Source organism: Suricata suricatta, chromosome 2 (assembly GCF_006229205.1).
Source record: "Suricata suricatta isolate VVHF042 chromosome 2, meerkat_22Aug2017_6uvM2_HiC, whole genome shotgun sequence".
Lineage (NCBI taxonomy): Eukaryota > Metazoa > Chordata > Mammalia > Carnivora > Herpestidae > Suricata > Suricata suricatta.
The window spans coordinates 53,354,235-53,374,303 of NC_043701.1; positions in this window are offsets into that span (position 1 = coordinate 53,354,235).

The following is a 20,069-nucleotide window of genomic DNA, read 5'->3' on the forward strand; positions in this document are numbered from 1 at the left end:
AACCTTGTATCTGGCTGTGTCTGGGAGCACAGGGCTGTGAGAGGTGGCAGCAGGGGGTGCTCATTACTAGTGGGAGCCTTGAACTTCAACTGCTGTGGGGCAGCTGCTCCCTGGGGCTGCATGCAGTGCACACAGCAGGGGCAATGATTTCCGGCTGTGGCAAGGTCATCTACCCTATGGTAAAACACATGTATCTTTGACACGTTTATCAAATAATCTAGACCAAAGCACACATTTGCCTAAATCATCTGAAAATTTACATCAAAATTTATATCAAAATATGTTCTCAGGCTGTATACACACACACACACACACACACACACACACACACACACATATATATAGTCTGGATCCAACCAGGAAGTGCCAATCACAACATAATTTAAGCAAGATAAGTTTAATGTAAGATAAGTTTAATGTAAACTTAGAAAAAGAGCTCTGCAGGTCTCCAGGATGCCTAGAGCTATGGGAGAGTGCCCAAGGACAAACACATCTGGAAGGAGGCTCACACCTTGACAAAGGATTGTATGCACTTGATAGTGGAGAATTTTGCTGGGTTTCTCAAGTCATAGTTGGTCCACAGTCACTAGACCAATAGGAATACTCTTCCAGGGGAACAGGCAAACTGAAGCCAATGGTCAGACAGAGAGAGTCAAGGTACACTGTAGATTTTAGGCCCAAAGCATGGAGAATTCATGTCAGGAGGGCCACAGGAAACAAACATAGGATGCAGGAAAGCTGAGACTGATAGCTGGCGCATAGAGGGCGTCCGGATTTCTGTGGGTGTGTACAGTAGAGGCCACCTCTGCAAGACTCCAGCCCATGTCCATGGCAACATGCGCCTGGGCCGCTCTGGGGGTCTTCAAGTAATGAAGCTCAGGCAAGCCAGCCTCAGTGTGCCCACGTGTGAAGCTAAGAGAAGTGGCAACCTGGGTAGGCCCACCCTATGCTGCCTGCACTTCCTGGCTACACAGGTCCTTCTCATATCAAGACCTGCAGAAAGTAAGCAACCACAATATGCCAGACAGAGTTGCACTGTGCATGCACCTGACACTGGAGAAACCACACTGTTGAATAGCAAGGAAAAGAAGCTGGTTCCCCGGGAGCCTGGCAAATGAGCCACAAAAACCAGAAAGGACAACCTTCTACTGACATGGGACCAGTTGGCAAAGGAAAACTATTAAAGAGCTCCATCTCCATTTTCATAGATCAGGCAGTGAAGGGTGAATGTGGACTTGAGTCAATAGCGGGTAAAACAGCGAGGTCACTCGCACCTCCCAACCCCCCCACAACGACACTCATCAACATTTCCTAGGCCCTTATCCATGATCCATGAAAAGAACTACAACTACCCTTCTTCAACCATGGGAGAAAGATTCCTTGGTAAGTTAGAGCAGCCTGAGCTAAAGTAATGCAAGTCTTTTTTAAAAAAAATTGTTAATGTTTATTTTCAAGAAAGAGAGAGACAGAGAGTGAGCAGGGGAGGGACAGAGTCAGAGGGAGACACAGAATCCAAAGTAGACTCCAGGCTCTCAGCTGTCAGCACAGAGCCCGACACAGAGCGGGAACTCATGAGGTGTGAGATTATGACCTGAGCTGAAGTCAGATGCTCAACCTACTGGGCCACCCAGCCGCCCCACAAAGATGCACTTGTAATGTGTCCCCTGCCTGGCAGCCTGGTCCAGGAATTCAAGGGACTCAACTTCTTCCAGTGTCAAATACATTCTGTAGTGGACCATGACAACCCAAGACTAAATGTCCTATGACCCCAAACTTAATTATTCTTCCTATAGGATATGAAGAGTAGGTTCAAAGGCCAGTGGTAAGATGGGAACATACTGTAAAATCTTTGAAATCAATAAAACTAAACAGTCTACAAAACATCACCATTTATAATTGGGCTCACTCTTTCATGTTTTCTTTTCCTTAAATAAGTAAAACAAATATCACATTATCTGAAAAATAAAGGGGATCCAATAAATAAATAACATTTCTATCATAGCTCATAAAATTTTTTGGAATGAAAGTGTATAATGAATATTCATAGATGTTGTTATCTTTGAATCTTTAGCAACATTAAAGATGTAATATAATTATACCTCGATTTCCTTTTCTAATATCTCTCCCTGCTTCATTTCTAAATCATCAACTTTTCCACATTTTCCTCTTCAGTTATTTAAATAGTGCAGTAAGCTTGTTTTCAGCGAGTTTTAATTAAAATATTATCTATGAGTAGTTTCGAGCCAGATTGTCATCATCAAAGCAAAGGAAAGAATTGAGGCAATTTTGGAGAAAACTCAGTGCCAAATCAAAATCCTTAGATGAATGCTTTAATTTCTCTATTTTTCTTCAGCTAACCTTAAAATATGTGGATGATTATTCTACATAGGGATTCACATGACATAAAATTCATGTAAACCGAATAAAGAGCTGAAGGGAGATAGAGGAGGAGAGCTCTGAGTCCACTGCCTTCATCCCTCCATCAAATGGAAGGTGTTCAGCACCGTCTGCCTGTTCTGTCTGGATCATGCCAGAAACCACCGCCTTATATATAATGCCTGCTTTTGGGAGGAGAAGGCTGATTACAAATGTGTAAACAATCAGTGAGTAACTTGTGGCTACAACACAGCACAATAGAGAAAGGTAAGGAGTGACCCCGGAGATCAGGAAGGAGTTAGGGGGCTTTATTGCTCATATCTGCTCACGGATCTGAACAAGGGAATCCCCGCCAGACGTCCTGGTCTGGCACAGCTGGCCTTGGGAATTCCAGTGAGGGCCTGCTTCTAGAGCTTTTAAATATCTCTTCCTTTTTCTATCTCAAGCACCCAGGAGGGAGTGGGAAGTGGAAGGAGTGGGTAGCAATGTGGATGCAGTTTGGACTTGCAGAGTGGTCTCTAAACTCCGTGAGCTTCCCTGCTAAGGACAGTGCTGACGTGGTGGGAGCCTTCTCTGCACTCTTGCCCTCTGCCGCCTGCTTCTGTGAGGCCCAGGCCTGGGGGACCTGACCTCTTCGTAATTCGCAAAAGGAACCAGTGATATGCCTGAATCCCTGGGCCAGTGCTCACCTTGACCTTGACCTTAAAATTTCTCCCCAGAATGTGTGTCTGGGAGGTAGAAAGTACCAGAGACACAACAATGAGCAAGATAGTCACACCCCAGGCTAGTAGAGTTCACCCCCCAGCAGGAAGACAGACTTGAAAACATAATTTCCAGTGTGGTGCTTGCTGCAGAGAAGAGAATGGATTGTACTAAAGCACAGGGGTCTGAGTTCTTTGGCTGGGGATTCAGGACTATCTCACTGAGATGGAGCAATGAGTGACGGCAGAGCAAGTCAAGCTGGGACACGAGCCCTGGAACAGTGACCTGGGGGTGCAGGACATTCCAAATCTAGACAGAGCCTTGGAACAGGAAGGACTGGGAGACTTTCAGAAACTGGGGGCAAAAAAAAAAAACCCTCAACCAAGAATGTGGAGAGAGAAATAGAGGAAACATAAGCATGTAAAATCATGTTACAAGCAAATCATACAACCTCTGTAGAACTTACTATAGATTCCATTTCATTCTGAGAGCAACAGGGAGATAAAAAAGGGCTCAGACCTGAGAGTAACATGATCAGCTTGCATTTTTAAAAAGGTCATTGACTACAGTGTGGAAATGGGTGGGAGAGGGTGAAAGCCGACATCGAAAGACCGGTCAGAAAGCTGTATGAGGTGAAAGAGAGGGAGACATAGAGTGTGGGAAGAAGGGAAGGAAGGGAAATGAATTTCTCCGCATCGTGCCTGGACATAACAGACACTCCACAAATAGGTGCTGAAAGCTTTCATTTTCCCCATCACTTGAGAGCTCGACACTGTACTTCATTTTCCAATTGAGGAAACAGATTTCAAGAGGCTGAGCACAACGCCCAGGATCACAGAGCCGGTGGCTCCTGAGGCTGGTGTCTGAAAACCTACAGTGAGCTGTGCTTGTATTCACAAGATACTGCATTCACTGCCTTCAAGTATGGAAAACAGGATGAATGAGCCTTGAACTTGCTGAATGCTGCGAATCTGCCAAGCATGGTGCACTCGGCACGTATGATATGGTTCTGTCCACAGCCTGCCTTGCACAGAAGTCAAGCGCTGCCCAAGAATACAGAGTTAGATGCTGCAAAGCAGGAATGAACACAAGCAGCCCAGTTCTGGGGCTCTTGGCTCCTAACCACTCTGCAATACCGCCACCTGCTGCCCTAAAACAAGCCAAACATGAGCGAGCAATACTGGGCTGAAGAGGGACACATGGGGTCGGCCAGTGGGGATGAGAGCATTTTCTGTGAAAAATATAGAATCTGAACAAGACTGGAGAATGAGAGTGATCAGCAAATAGTGAAGAGGCACTTGAGGAGAGAAATCAGACTCAAGATGTGCACGATCTGTAAGCTGCACATGACAATGAGAAGTTTTGCACCTTCCCAGTTATTAGCATGTGCGGGAGCAAAGGGCACCCTCCCCCCTCAGAGGTCTGCCAGCCAGCAGTGCTGAGTCTCTGGTGTATCGAGGCTTGTGAGTGAGGTTCTGACAAATCTGTCACAACTGTCTACTGGACTCCACTGCCCTATATACTTGGGTTAATTTCTGAAACCAGGAAAGTCCCAACATCTCAGTGGCTTGACACAACACATTTATTTCTCACTCTTAACACTACTCAAGACAGGTCAAGGGAAATTCCAGAGAATGCTTTATGGACCCAGGCTCCTTCATCTTTGTACCAGCTTCAAAATGTGGCCTCCAAGCTCCCCACATAAGGGTAAAAGGAATGATCGAGCATGTGTGGTCTGCCATTCACCTGCAGTCAGTGAGGAGCACAACCCCATTGCAGCGTGTCTAGCTGTGTGCCTGAAGGAGAACAAAGGAGGGATTGTGAAACGCTAGCAGACTTGGCCAGACTCAGGCACCTGAACATTCTTCCAGTGCATAGGACAGTCTCAGGACCTCCCAGGGGAGGCCGCCCAGAGTTCCACCATCAGTGCATTCAATTCAGGGACTGGGACCTCTGGGTAATTCAGCCTGGAGTGCCTGCTCGTGGTGTTGCACCCTAGAAACTAGAGAGAAAGGTGCTCATTCCTTCTCATTCACTACACAAGGACAAGATTACTGTAATAAATACTGCCATTCTCTGACCCACGAGGATACAAAGCATTGTCAGCCTCCTCTGTCTGCATTTGCGGGAGCCCTGGTCAGACTCCAGGGCTCCTCTCTGAAAGAGGCTCTCAGGTCTATTTTCCCAACACCTTTGGGCCCTCCCTCTTTGGAGTTCTTTTCCAGAGTATGCTCCCTTATTTGAACCAGGTGTTGGGAATATTCCTTCAAAGGATCCGCATAAGGTTTGCATCGCACGTTCTGCCCATGACCCAGTCAAAGATGCTATAGACAAGGTTTACAGTTCTGTTGACAAAATAATCCCTTCAATTCCTTTTGATTTACTTGCTTCCAAAGTGTTCCATACAGTTGTAACCACACCCAAAGCGTCTGAGACAAAGTTTTTGAATCTTCCTTTTTCCTTTCTCATGCCCTTGCCTACATCAGCTTCATAGTGGGAAAATAACTCTTAAATCTGATCATCGCCACAAGGCTGAGTCATAATATGGTTTTGTAACTCTAAGGCTTTTCTTTCAATATTATTTCCTACTGTTTATGTTTCAGAAGCAGTTGGAATTTGCAATCCTTCATGGAACCAAATTTCTGGACTTTCTGCTTGCAAACTAGCCAGTTTTCTCCTGAGTTCTTCTCTTTCTTTTAATAGCATGCCAACACAGCCGACTGCAGCAAACACACATTAACACTTTGATTTTTTTCCAACTGCTTTTGCTAGAGTTGCTGAATCATGAGGCTTACAGTCTGCCTCCAAAGGCATTGCAGGTAATAATTTTCCTAAATATTTCCACTGTAGAGCATAGATCACCGTCTACCTTGCCACCTGACTCGAAGTAGATGTCAGACATTAGATTTTTGTGAGTATAGCCTTTCAAGGTACCAATCTATTATATTAGTTGTGGAACTTTAATTGCTTTAACACAAGAAATGTTTCTTTCTTCTTTGTATCACTGTCCAATCAGAGTAGGCTGGTTCTCCTCTACCTCTGACTCAAGGACCTGGATCCCTTCCATCTTTGGCATTTCCATAGTTGACACGCAGTCTCCAACCTTACCCCATCCAGCCTGAAAGTACTGGCCTCACACCCACCGTATATCCCATTGGCCAGAACATGCTCACGTGGTCCAACTCCCCTCAAGGGCTCCTCTGGTTCATTTACCTGTGTTTCCAGGAAAAAAGACACATTTTGGAGACCTGTGGCAATTTTGGTCACACTGTTGATAATAACCACAGATTGTTCTTTTAGTCCTTCCCTCCAGAAGCACTTACAGCTTTCTATTTATAGAAAGAGAAACTTACAGCTTTCTATTTATAATCAAGCAAATAAAGTTAAGATGGGAATGAGAATTCTGTACTCTCAACAATCTATCTAAATTTCAGACAAGATCCTTGTCAACAGAACTGGTAGAATACAGTACAGACAGTGTATCTGTGTGTTGCAAGGCAGGTGGGAGAAGGGCTGGTTACACAGATTAATCTTTCGGACACTCATGCACCATAGCAGTCATATACATTTGTTACCCACATTACAAACATTTCCTGAGTGACAGCTAAATATGAGGTACTAAACTGGGAAAAGGAGCTGGGAATTGTTTCCGTTCCTGCTCTTGTGGTATTTAAATTCTAATATAAACAATACACAAGTAATCACTCACTTAAATAATAATTGATTAATTTAATAAAGGATCTGTATAATAAGTACAAGAAAATGTAAGACAGCAAAAGACAGCCCGTGCTTGGGAGTCAGTACAGGTTCTAAAACATGAATCTGGGACCTAAATGAATAGGAGTTAGCCAGATGAAGAAATGGGAAAGAAATATCAAGGTTTCTGGCTATTCTGATTGGGTAGGAGACAGTGCCACCCTGACATAAGAAACACTGTGTTTCCTTTTGGGATACACTGAGGTCAAGGTACCCTTGAGACGTCCAAGTGGAAATGTCAAATAGGCAGTTGATACTGAAGTAAAGAGCTCTTTCGAGAGGTCTGGAATGGTGCTACAACTTTGGAAGATGTCTTGTTGACACTGTGTTTTGTCCTCAAAGATGTGCCTCACTACGTTTTCCCTGAGTTTATCATCCATCAGGGGAAACTCCCCAAAGTCACCCATCCATCACTCTGCCTCAGTCATTTTAGGACTATACACTTCTAGCATAGTTCATTTTAAATAAAGCCATTCTCACTGGAAGCCTGAAGATTCTGTTAAAGAGGGAATTGATAATGCACATGTAAGAAAGGTTTCCCATGTTTAAGTATCAGTTCCCAGATCAAGATGGAGGACAGCAATAGCACTACAGGAAGCAGTCAGAAAGAGCAAGTCATCATCCTAGGGGCCAGTATTCCGTAATAACAACAAAAATCTACCCAGTGAGGGAGGAAGGCAAGGCAAAGCGACTTCATCTTCAATTTTTCTTTTGCCTGGTTTATTCAATGCCTTAGGCAGCCATTATCACTGATCTAAAATTCAGCTCTGCAACATTTTAGACACATATCTTTGCTTCAGAAATGAATGTTCATTGTAGGTTTTGAATATGAATACATTAGTAGGAGTGCATTTATTTTAACTCATTTTATGATGACTTTATTAAAGCTGAGGATCTAGTGTCTCTGAAAACCTTAGTAAATAATTTGAAATAACTCCTCAGATGAATGCAAATACATGAAACAAAAACTGGTTGAAGGTCATCGTACAATGAGCCAGAACAAGCAGCAACCATTAAGAATAGGCATCTATTTTAATTTCTCAGGTGTGCGTTGATGAGGAGAATTAGAACTGTTTTAATTGCTAATCTCTCAAAGGAAGGAATACACCACATTAATTAAATTCACTGATGATAGAAAAGGTGGGGGTGGATTAATCACTTCTAATGGCAGGACAATTTTCTTTAAAAGCTAGTTTTACAAATAAGAACTGAAATTCACCAAAAGAGAACTCTGTTCTTAAAGAATGTGCATGGGCAAGCATACACACACACACACACACACACACACACACACACACACACACACACACAAAGCCTAGCTATACTCAGTGCATAAATTACAGGCTATACACATTTTTTTAAGTTTATTTAATTTTGACAGAGACAGAGAGACAGAGAAAAAGAGAGACAGAGAGACAGACAGAAAGCATGAACAAGGGAGGTGCAGAGAGAGGAAGAGACAGAGAATCCCAAGCAGGCTCAGCACCGTCCGCACGGAGCTCAATGAGGGCTTGAACTCACAAACTGAAATCATGACCTGAGCTGAAATCAAGAGTCGGACCCTTAACCAACTGAGCGAGGTGCCCCTGTATGCTTTTTAAATCATTTCAAAAGTGCAGAAGCCATTGCAGAATGGCATCCAATTTAGTCTGTGAACAAAGACATTGCGTATATAAAGCTGTGACATAAATAAGGAAAGAAATTAAATACATGCACCGCTTCAACTATATGTTTGGACTCTGGGTGTTTTTATATAATCTCTTTATCAATCATTATAGACCAAATTCATTTTTCTATGGCATCTCAAAAAGATAACATAAAAAAAAACCTTAAGAGGATGAAGATTGGGGTGTATCATTTTATTGTAAAGTCTCTAGGGAGACTCTGAGGGGGTTTTTTGTCTTTATAAACAGAAGGGAAGGGTAAGTAAAAAACAAGTTATAAGGATTATATAATCAAGCATCTAAACAATAAAATGACTGGCTCTCCAGACCCCAGACTGGAGATATTATAATTATAAAATTCTAGAGACAGAGCAAGCATGTCTTCAGCTGAATCCAGAAGCCAGACTGCCAATGAAATGAATGGGGTAGGGGGTGCAGTCCTTGGGCGGTTCAGGACTCCTACCACATTCCTTTGGGAATATGAGGTTTCTGAAATTGCCATGCCCAAAACAGTGCCAGGGACAGACAATGGCAAAATTGGCCTGAAAGAAAGAACCCAGGACAACCATGAGAATCAGCCACTACCCATGACTTCGAAACTATGCTTTGGGGTAATCTTCCTAGAGATCAGGGCACCCACGGATGCAGCAACTATAAAAAAAAAAAAAGCCAGAGAGAAGCCCACTCAGTAGCCAAGATCTACACAATTTTTATCTTTCAGCTCGGACACATAGATGTATTTGGTTACCAGAACACCAAACCCTACCGTGTTTATTTCATCTCCTGACATATGGGCATTCTTAAACACTCTTTACTTTTAGTTTGCTGATAAGGAAGGGCTGAAGGAAAAGGAATTTGGGGTGCCCTGTTTTTCCATTTCCTTCTATGTCATCATTTTTAGCCTAAGTGGTTGGCTAACAGCAGAAAGGAAGAAGAGAGGACAGGTTTCCCTGGTTTTTTCATGTGTCTTTGGAAGCAAGGGCATTCTTGCTGCATTTGAAGCAAGTTGGAGTTCAGACAGAAAGTGGGACTCCTGGGGGCCGTGGACACCCTTCTTACCCCATGACTCCCTGCGCATCCCGCTGAAATCCCACAGGGTGTGCACAGGGAGAGTCTGAGTGCTGCACGGGATGGCAGGGAAGGGGTGATAGGCATACAAATGGTGCATGTCTCATCAAACTAGCCTACTGCCGTGTCCCATCAGGCTCCAATTACAAAATACAAGTTCCGAGACACAATTTTTCAGAATTTCAAGATGGCGGCAATAGAGCATGACAACAAGCACAAGACCCTCTGGAGAGGGTGCCTGGGCTGCACCGCCTTTAGCTTCTGCATAGGTTGCACACCCACATGTGCACAGCCCCGTGCAACTGAAGACAGAGTGCATCTTGGGGCGTGTGGTCCCTATAAACCAAATGCTACGGGCAGGTCAGAAACCGTAATGCCATGAGAATTTCCACCAGGCGTCAGGTTTTCCATCTGCCCAGTATGTTGAAGAACCAGGCTGTAGCGGAGTGAGAATGCACTTCAACCATAACAGCTACTCCTTCCTTAGCCCTTATTAAACGTCTGCTACACAGCAAAAGGTGTGCTGAAGAATGTCCACCCACATATCCTGCAGTCTTGACTTGTGAAGATGGATCTATCCAGTCCTCTCAGCAACCGCCCAAACTGGATAGATCTACATGTTTAAAAAACAATTAGGATACCCAACTCTGCGGAGCGATCCAATTTTATTTAAAAAGAAAAAAATTGGAATGAAAATTTCTGTGCTTGAGCAAGGACTAGGTAGTCGATTTAAAACTGTATATTTAAATTTCATTTTACAAATTTTCCGCATGGAGCTTGTAATTATAATAATGAGGGAGGGTTACTATTTTTAAAAAGTCACCGTGCCTTCTGGGCTTGTATTCTCCTTTCCCTCTCCAGACCTCATATTGCTCTTGGGGTGAATCAGAATAGCAGTGCTGGATAGAATAGCAAAATTCAGACACCCCTCTTTTTTTTTGGTCCTCGCGAGTCAGCTGGCAATGATAACATATGTCTGAGTGCAAGCGAAGAAGAGTGGAAAACAACCTTTCTTGTAAAGTGAAGCTGGAATTTAAAAAAATAATAACAAAAAATCAAAATATGACCAACAATAATAACAACAGCAACAAAAACAAAAACAGAGAGCTCATTTAGCCATCGACTTCTGGCATAGGAAGAGCTTGGTAAGTGGGTATGAAATTGCATTAAGGGTATTCATGCTTTCTCTCAGATGTCTACATTTGATTAGTTACACTGCTTTTGCTTAACATATTAGAGTTGGAACACAAGGGAATTTTGTTGCTTGTTTGTTTCCCCACATTTGTACCTGCAAGATTTATATTCTGTATATAATTTGGAGAGCTTGACATATTTTTGAAATACATGTATGCACATCCTTAGCAACCTATACCAGAGAATCCAAAAAACAAAATCAAGTTATATGCAAAATGTAGGAGTGGCGATGATTTCTTTACAAGTGATTGTTGATTTATTGCCAATGATCAAGTCTCTGGTCACTGTGCTGATCCAGGAACAGAATGAGTAACTAACTAAAAGGAGCACTTTTAAATTCACCTGCTGCAGTTTTCAAATCAGGTGCTTGTTTTTTATTTTTTTTAATTAAGTTTACCCCTTTTCCAAAACCTTTTCAAACCTGCTTGACCCAGTTATTATGACCCAAAAACCTACTGGAGGACAGGTTGGCTTAGGGATTCCAGGGGCTAGTGGCTTTTAAGATGTATTATACACTTATAAACCTCATGATCTTTCCATAGATTTCACCCTCAATGGATACAGTTTTAAAAAAGAAGCAAACTCTCATACAGCACTTTTAACAAGGGTTATCAGAGAGCTAACTCAAAACCATGAGTTAAAAATCGGGGCACCTGTGGGGCACCTGGGTGGCTCAGTCGGTTAAGCATCCTACTTGGGGTCGTGGGTTCCAGCCCTGCGTCAGGCTCTGTGCTGACTACTCAGTGCCCGGGGCCTGGTTCAGATTCTGTGTCTCCCCCTCTCTCTCTGTTCCTCCCCTGCTCATGCTCTTTCTCTCTCTTCTAACATTAAAAAAAAATCAAAACTCGGGCATCTGGGTGGCTCAGTCAGTTAAGCTTCCAATTTGTGATATTAGCTCAGGTCTTGATGTTGCAGTTGTGAGTTCAAGCCCTATGTTGGGCTCTGCACTGAGTGTGGAGCCTGCTTGGGATTCTGTCTCTCCCTCTGTCTCTGCATCTTCCCTGCTCATGCTCTGTGTCTCTCTCTCTCTCAAAATAAATAAATAAACATTTATTATTTATTCTTAAATAAATAATAAACATTATTTATTTTTAAAAAGGCATGAGTTAACATTAAAACATATAAAACAGGCCTGTCTTACCATAAGCCATGACATTACGGTAAAGACAGCCACAAACTGGTTCGCCAGCTCCCTTCCTCTTCTGTAAGTGCATCTCTAGCCACTGTGCCCGCCAACCTGGCAGTGAAGAGTGATCAGTGATCATGGACCAAAAGGGCGGGGATTATCTTCCAGGCGGGCATCTAATCCTCAGGACATTTTCCCTTCTGGCAGCAAGATGGGCACACCCAGGTGACATCATAAGGCTGCTGCAGATGGCAGGCAACTGCTCCCCCAGCTGACTATCTGAACAGCTATGTCACAGTGACTCCTCCTGGGAATTCCTGGAAACAGAACTCCGTCACCACTGGGCCACTGTACATCTCCGGGACTACTTGGCATAACAGGGAGCATCCCTTCCTAATTGAGCTCTTTATCCAGAGAGGATAGTTTGATTCTTCAGTTTGGTTTTGTTTGTTTATTCAGAATGTTAAGTAAACCAGGAGTACTTTTTTTAAAAAATCACAGGGGCACCTGGGTGGCTCAGTCAGATGAGCATCCAACTTCGGCTCAGATCATGATCTCACGGCTCATGAGGTCCAGCCCTGTGTCGGGCTCTGTGCTGACAGTGCAGAGCCTGGAGCCTACTTTGGATTCTGTGCCTCCCTCTTTTTCTCTGTCCCTCTTCCATTACTTCTGTCTCTCTCAAAAATAAATTTAAAAAATTTTTAAATCACAAATTGGAGGCAGTGTCGGAGATTTTATAGACTCAGTGGGAAATGTAGCAGTAAGTTACCAATATACTATCTAACCATACTTTCTAGCTTTAATTGTGCTCTCAAATTGAATATACCTACGGAGAGGTTTGTGTTTGTGTAAATTTACTTAAATACTATCCACCCGAAACAGTTTTGTCATGTTGGTGGTGGTGATTTGACAAAAAGCCGATTCCATTTTTGATCTATTTCAAATCGTCTTTACCTTAGGTTATATATATAACAAGTTGGTCACATTTCATGTGTTTTTAATGCTTTCTGACTTTTCTGAGGTCTCTTTCATTCTTTTATTTCTGACATATTCCTCTCCCATTTTCCACTTGGACTCACCCTCCACTATTCATCTGCAGAAGAGGAGTGAGTCCAGCTCTTCTCCAGGATCTTTTGTGATGTCGACCTGCAAAATGTAAGAGGAAATGACTTGAGAGGCTTGAGGAAGGGAGAAAGGGTTAGCATCTTTACATACATGAATATATTTTAACTTTATCATTACTTTATATACTTTATATAAATTTAGATGCTTGAATTTCATCATTACATCCTATGCTGCATTTGATACCATACAGCTGAGTTGGGTGGGGAAAGAATATTTTCATTTCTGATCTGGGTCCTTTAGATGCTACTAACAAGTGAGTCTGTAATGCAGAACTTCCTTAAGACCCCCTCCAACTCTCCTGGTTGACTCTTTCTATTTTTATCTGTCTCTTCATTCCTTCCACACTTTCCTCCCCATCTTCTTCACTAATCATCTGACTTCTTTCCACTGCGAAAGTAGAAGCAAGCAAGAAAGACATCCATAGCTCCTTTCCCCCCATGTTCAGTAACCTACCTGAATCTGTGCCTACAGAGTCCCTTCCTGGTTTTTCATTACTACAGATGAAACGTGCAGTCAAACGTCTCAACTCGTTCAGCAGATCTCATTCTCTATTATGTTCTCTGTCTCCCCTGCATCAATAGGTTTTCATGCTTTACTGGGTCATTCCCATTATTTTGCAAATATTGTGTTAGGTCTCCCATCAAAACAAATCCTTATGATGCCACTTACTCTCCAACTACTGCCTGACTTCCCAGCTCCCTTGTAGAGCAAACTTACTAGAAAGTTATCTCTACTATGTACTTGTTACTAAAACTTCTCTCCTCCGTTCTTTCCAGAATCCACTCTAATCAGATTTTTGTCCTTTTTTCTCCACCAGTGACCTTTATGTTGCTCTCAGTTTTCTGTAAAAGCTATAGAAATTGACCTTGTAGATCTTATACAACTGATATTCTTTCTAAGTTAGGAAAACAAGCTTTCTGTGGTTCTTAAGTTTTAGGGTGGTAAGTTTATGTATTTTAGTGGGAAATTAAGAGAGCTGACCTTGGAAGCTATACCTTCTAAACTTTTTAGATTATATTTCTCCTTTTTCATAACTTGCATTTGAGTTTTTCATGAATTATTTTATTAAATTACTCTATAGACACTGTTGCCTTAATTTTAAGCAATTAAGTAAAAGCTCTATTCTCTTTTTAATGTTTATAATATTCTAAGAATATAAATACATTTAGAAAAAGTTATAATCATAGAAAAACGTTATTTAGAAAAATAACTATAGCTTATCACAATTCACATCTTTAATATCCCCCATTTTGGGGGGTCAATGATGAATATAAAGATGCAGGGACAAAAGAGAATAAACTTGATGATATAAATACATATACTTCCTCTATCTACTACTGATATTGTTAGCTAATAGTTTTGGGAGGTTCTAGCTAATAGAAAATTACTGATAAATATAAATATAAATATAAATGCTATCAAAGAGAAGAACTTTACAATATTTTCAGGAGATGTATTCATTTATTTGGTAGTTTTTGAGGCACTGTGCCAGGTGTCTTATTATCCCAAAAGGAAGAAGTGAAAACTTTTGTGACTAATATAATGATTTAGATGGTAGTGAGGTATAAAATAAATACACAGACATCACTTGGTTTCCTATTACTATTCTAGCAAAATAGCTGGTAAGAAACTAGAATGGAAAAAGATTCCAATCACCTCCTTCACAAGTCGTGGAGAGCTTCTCACAGTATAGACCACACCCCACCCCACCAGAGTAGGGGGGGGGAGGTGTATAGATTCCTGAGACCCACCCGAGACTTCTTAACTCAAAATCTGGGTATCTAGATCCAAAACCGAAATTATAAACAATTTCACACAGACCCCCAGGTAGTTCTTTTGTTCTCAAAAATTTGGTATAGGAAATAAAAGGAGACATTGTATAAATATCACCGAATTATTAAACCTATTTAGGCTTCAGTTTCTTTATATCTAAAAAAGGAATAAGATAATACCTGCATCATACAGCATTTTGGAAGAATAAATGAAATAACACAGGTAGTGGGCTTGAAACACTTCCTGGTGCACAGTGACTCCTCGATTGCTATTACATATTAATATTAAATATTGAAATAAGAATATAAAATATGTAGAAATAAGCTTCAGGAGGGAGATTCAGGCATTAAAAAGGCAACAAAATGGCTTAGTGATACTTTTTATAATTTTTAATCATATTTTAGATACAGAATTATTAAGCGGGGAAGAAAGGCAAAAAGAAAGAGAGAATCCCAAGCAGGCTCCACATTCAGTGCAGAGCCTCATGCAGGGCTTGATCCCACAACCCCTGTGATCATGACCTGAGCCAAAATCAAGAGTCAGCCAATCAACTAGCTGAGCCACTCAGGTGCCTATTTACTTTTCAAACATATAAATTGAGAAGCATACTATGCTCCTTCCTGTGGCAGAGGTGAGGAAAAGAAGGACAATGCAATATTGGAAAAAAACAAAACAAAACCTCAGTCTTTTCAAAATTGCTTTTTAGATTTCAAGTAGCTCTATACAATGTACCAAACTGACACTTCATAATTCAACCAAATGAAGCTAAATGTCATTTTGAAGAAAAACTGGTAGTATAAAAAATTATCCAGAGGTGCCTGGGTGGCTCAGCTGGTTAAACATCCGACTCTTGATTTCGGCTCAGGTCATGATCTCATGGTTAGTGAGTTTGAGCCCTGCGTCTGGCTCTGTACTGAAGAGTGCATATATATAGAGACTGCTTAGGATTTCTCTCTCTCTCTCTCTCTCTCTCTCTCTCTCTCTCTCTCTCTCTCTCTCTTTCGCTCTCTCTGCCCATTCCTGGCTTGAACTCTTTCTCTCTCTCAAAAGTAAATAAACATTAAAAAAATTATCCAACCCTCCCCTCATACACACACAAAATGCAGAAGGAAACATTTTAAGGGCCACTTTATTGTCAGACATTAAATATCCAGTTACAACACACTTGAGAGTAATATCATTATCAAAATGGGCAGACATGTCAATGGAAGTAAAGAGAAAACACAGAAATCTATCTAAAGACAGTTTAGAATATGGTAGAGTTGGTATTTCAGATCAATGGGGAAAATAGGAATTATTTAATATATGGTAATTGGGTTATTGATTAAGTAATTAGGAAAAATAAGCTCTATCCACATTAATTTCAAAATGGATTAAAGAGTAAAATTAAACTATAAAGAAGAAAATTGGAGTATATAGAATAATTATGTGTTTGGAAGCATTCTCTATATTATGGTTATACAAACAGAAAAATCAGGACTAGCGAATTTAGGAATGCGTGATTGATTAGTAAAATATAAGAAGAAATAGGCAAGATAAGAAGGAAGAGTCTGTGGAATATTTATATTCTTTTGATTATAAGAAGGAGATGAGCCAATATCATTCCATCAAGTGGAGAGAATATTCTGGCTAAGACTAAACTACATTAGTACCACTCATGGATGCCTGGGTTCTTGGATACTCTCACTGTGCTGATGATATAATAATTAGCGAAACAGCAACCAAATCATTTAAATGCAATAAATATTAATCAGGAAACAGTTGGCAAGTAGAGCTCCGTAGATGTCTGTAGGTCAGTCTAGTTTGATAACCACACTGGTCCCACCATCTTAACATGGTGGCCATGTCTGCGTTTTGTATTTCCTGCCTTATGTAGGTCTGTGGCTTGGCCTCCACCATCCCCTCATATTCCTATAACTTCTGAAACTAGAGACCATCTATATCCAACAAAGACTAGCCTTAAGGGCACTCCCCTCTCCAAATGCGTTGTATTCCTAATACTTTCATAATTATATCTGTCTTTGAGAAGGTAACAATGATTTCTGGGGTCCCAGGGGACATAATTAAAGAGTGGGTGGAAAGGATATATATGATAGAGAGGCACTAGAATATAAATCTCCTAAAGAAGAAATGATCTTTCCAATTAGTAATAGGTGTAAAGTTTCTGAAAGTCAATTTGATCATAGATATCAATCAATTGAGCAGTACACATATGTTTTAACCCAGCAATTTTACTTTTTTTCCAATATTTTTTATTGTGGTAAAATACACATACCATAAAATTGATCATCTTAGCCATTTTTAAGTATACAATTCAGTGATAGTAAATACAGTAATTATGTTGTGCAACCATCACCACCATCCAATTCCATAACCTTTTTCATCTTATTAAATTGAAATTCTACAGCTAGGGAGTAATAACTCTCCATCCCACCTCTCCCAGCTCCTTTCTATCTCTGTGAATTTCATGACTCTAAATATCACATGCACTCTAGGTACCTATTTGTCTTTTGGGGACTAGCTTATTTCATTTAGCATAATGTCTTCAAGTTTCATACTTGTAGCATATCAGAATTACCTTTTTAAAAAAAATTTTTTTAAGTTTATTTTTGAGACAGAGCATTAGTCACAGGAGGGCAGAGAACGAGGGAGACACAGACTTTGAAACAGGTTCCAGGCTCTGAGCTGTTAGCACAGAACCTGATGTAGGGCTTAAACCCAAGAACTGCAAGATCATGACCTGGGACAAAGTCAGATGCTTAACTGACTGAGTCACCCAGGTGCCCCTATTCTACAATGAACCTGGGTATACAAAGATCTCCTTGAGACCTGCTTTCAACTCCTTTGAGCATATACTCAGAAAAGGAATTGCTGAATCACATGCAAATCCTATTTTTCATTTATTTAACCACCCTACTGTCTTCCACAGTAGCTATACCATTTGACATTCCCACCAATCATGCACAAAGGTTTGAATTTCTCTGTATCCTCACCAACACTCGTTTTCTGGTGTGTGTGTGTGTGTGTGTGTGTGTGTGTGTGTGTGTGTGTGTTTAACAGTAGTTATCCTGGTGGGATTGAGACGGCATCTCATTGTGGGTTTGATTTGCATGTTCCTAATAATGAGTGATACTGAGCATCTTTTCATGTGCTTACTGGTCATTTCTAGATCATTTTTTAGAGAAATGTCTATTTAAGTCCTTTGCCTATTTTTGAATCAGGTGGTTTGTTTTTATTGTTGTTGCTGGCAGGTTTTAGGAGTTCTGTCTTTATTCTGTATATTAATCCCATATTAGGCATATTATTTACAAGTGTTTTCTCTGATTCTGTGGGTTGCTTTATTCTCTGTGTATAGTGTCTTTTGATGACAAAATACTTAAATTTTCAACAAATTTAATTGTCTGGTTTTGCTAATGTTACCTTTTGTCATATCCAAGAACTAATTGCCAAATACAATTTCCTGAAGCTTTTGTGCTGTGTTTTATTCTGTGAGTTTTTTATTCTAGGTCTTACATTTAGATTCTGATCAATTTTGAGTTGCTTTTTGTTTATGATGTTAAGTGCAAATCCAGCTTTATTCTTTTGCATGTGGATGCCCAATTTTCCCATCACCATTTGCTGGAAAGATAGTCCCTTCAACCGTGGAATAACCTGTGTTTGTTCACACATTATTTTCTTGAATCTGTCTATCTCTTCCTTTAAGTCTTTAAGTCTTGTGAAAAAAATCGTTTTAAAGTCTTAGTCTAGTAGATCTGCCATCAGGTCTCTCTTCTAGAACATTTTCCACTGATTTATTATTTTCTTTGAATGGGCCATACATTCCTGTTCTTTGTATGCCTTGGGATTTTTGTTTTTGTTGAAAACTGGACATTTGAATGAAATAATGTAACTCAGAAAATCAGATTCTCCCTTTCCTACAACCAAGGTTGCTGGGACTTTGTTGTTGTCATTGTTGCTGTTACTGGTTTTTATTTGTATGATTGCTGTTGGCTGTCTCTGAGCTGAGGATAAGTCTGGGGTATAAAATAAAGGTCTCGGATTTTTTCTGAATCTTTCCTTAGGCATGTGCGCTCACTTTCTAATTTTCCTCATATATACAGGTGCTTTTGAATGTTCTAGTATTCCCACAGGGAAATAAAATAAGGGAGCGGGTAAGGTGCCAGCACTTTGAATGTCCTGTAAGTCACTTTGGTGAGGGACAGAAGGATTCGTGACAAGGTAGGGAGCAGCAGCCATGAAGACTGCTCTGTATCTGCCCCTCTGTGATCAGAAGCGGTAATCAGAAATGAGAGCATGGATCCCTGATATGTGGAGTGTGGGGTCCTTATTGCACACCCCAGCTCCTGCAAGCTGCGCGTGAGCTGCCGTAGGAGCGTGTATGCAGCTGCCTGCCTGTGGCGGGAGTGGGAATGTGCTACTGCCTTTGTGTTAAGAGCTGAAATGGACCAAACTAACTGCCCTTTATGGCCTAAATCTCCCCCTGGAAGTTGCAAGCCTTCAATATACTGCAGAATTCCAGAATAGTTATGAGACAGATTCTGCCAGTGTAATATTTGTCCAGATTCCTGGTGCTTCCTACTCCTCCATCATACTAGAATCTTCTGTTGCAATCCACTTGTCCTAACTTTTTAAAGAATATAACTGGATATTTTAAAAGATGTTTGTATAAGCCTGGTCATAACACTATTTATCACTGCAAAAAAATAAAAGGAAAATAAGTTATGTTTCCAATAATAGAAAAGTGACCCAAATAAATTATGATTCATTCATAAAATATAATACTATGACATTAAAAACTTTGCTGTAGATCAAGATCCATTCAAGGAAAAGTATATCATATACATTGCTAATTTTACAAAACAGTCATAGTGACTGGTTCACAAAACATGAAAAATAGTATGCTTGATTTTTTGTAAACAAAGTGTGTGTGTGTGTGTGTGTGTGTGTGTGTGTGTGTGTGTATAAAACACAGGCCCAATAAATTGTAACCTCTCTCATGAGACAAGTCAAAATCCTCCTGTTTTCATTGCGCAAGAGATATTAAATTGACTTAAGAAGAGTCAATGGCACTTCCATGTTTATTATTTCAATGCAATTCACATTTTTTACAGTATGTCAAAAAGCCTTTATTTTTATACTTCAATGCTCTAAATTAATAAAAAGTAATAATTATCATGTTATCTTTTATTTTTTATTTTCAAAATGCTTTAGTGACATAGCCTCATGGTAGAAATTTCCCGCAGCGGTAGTTAATCTAGAACGTGCAGATATTTTTGTTGACGTTC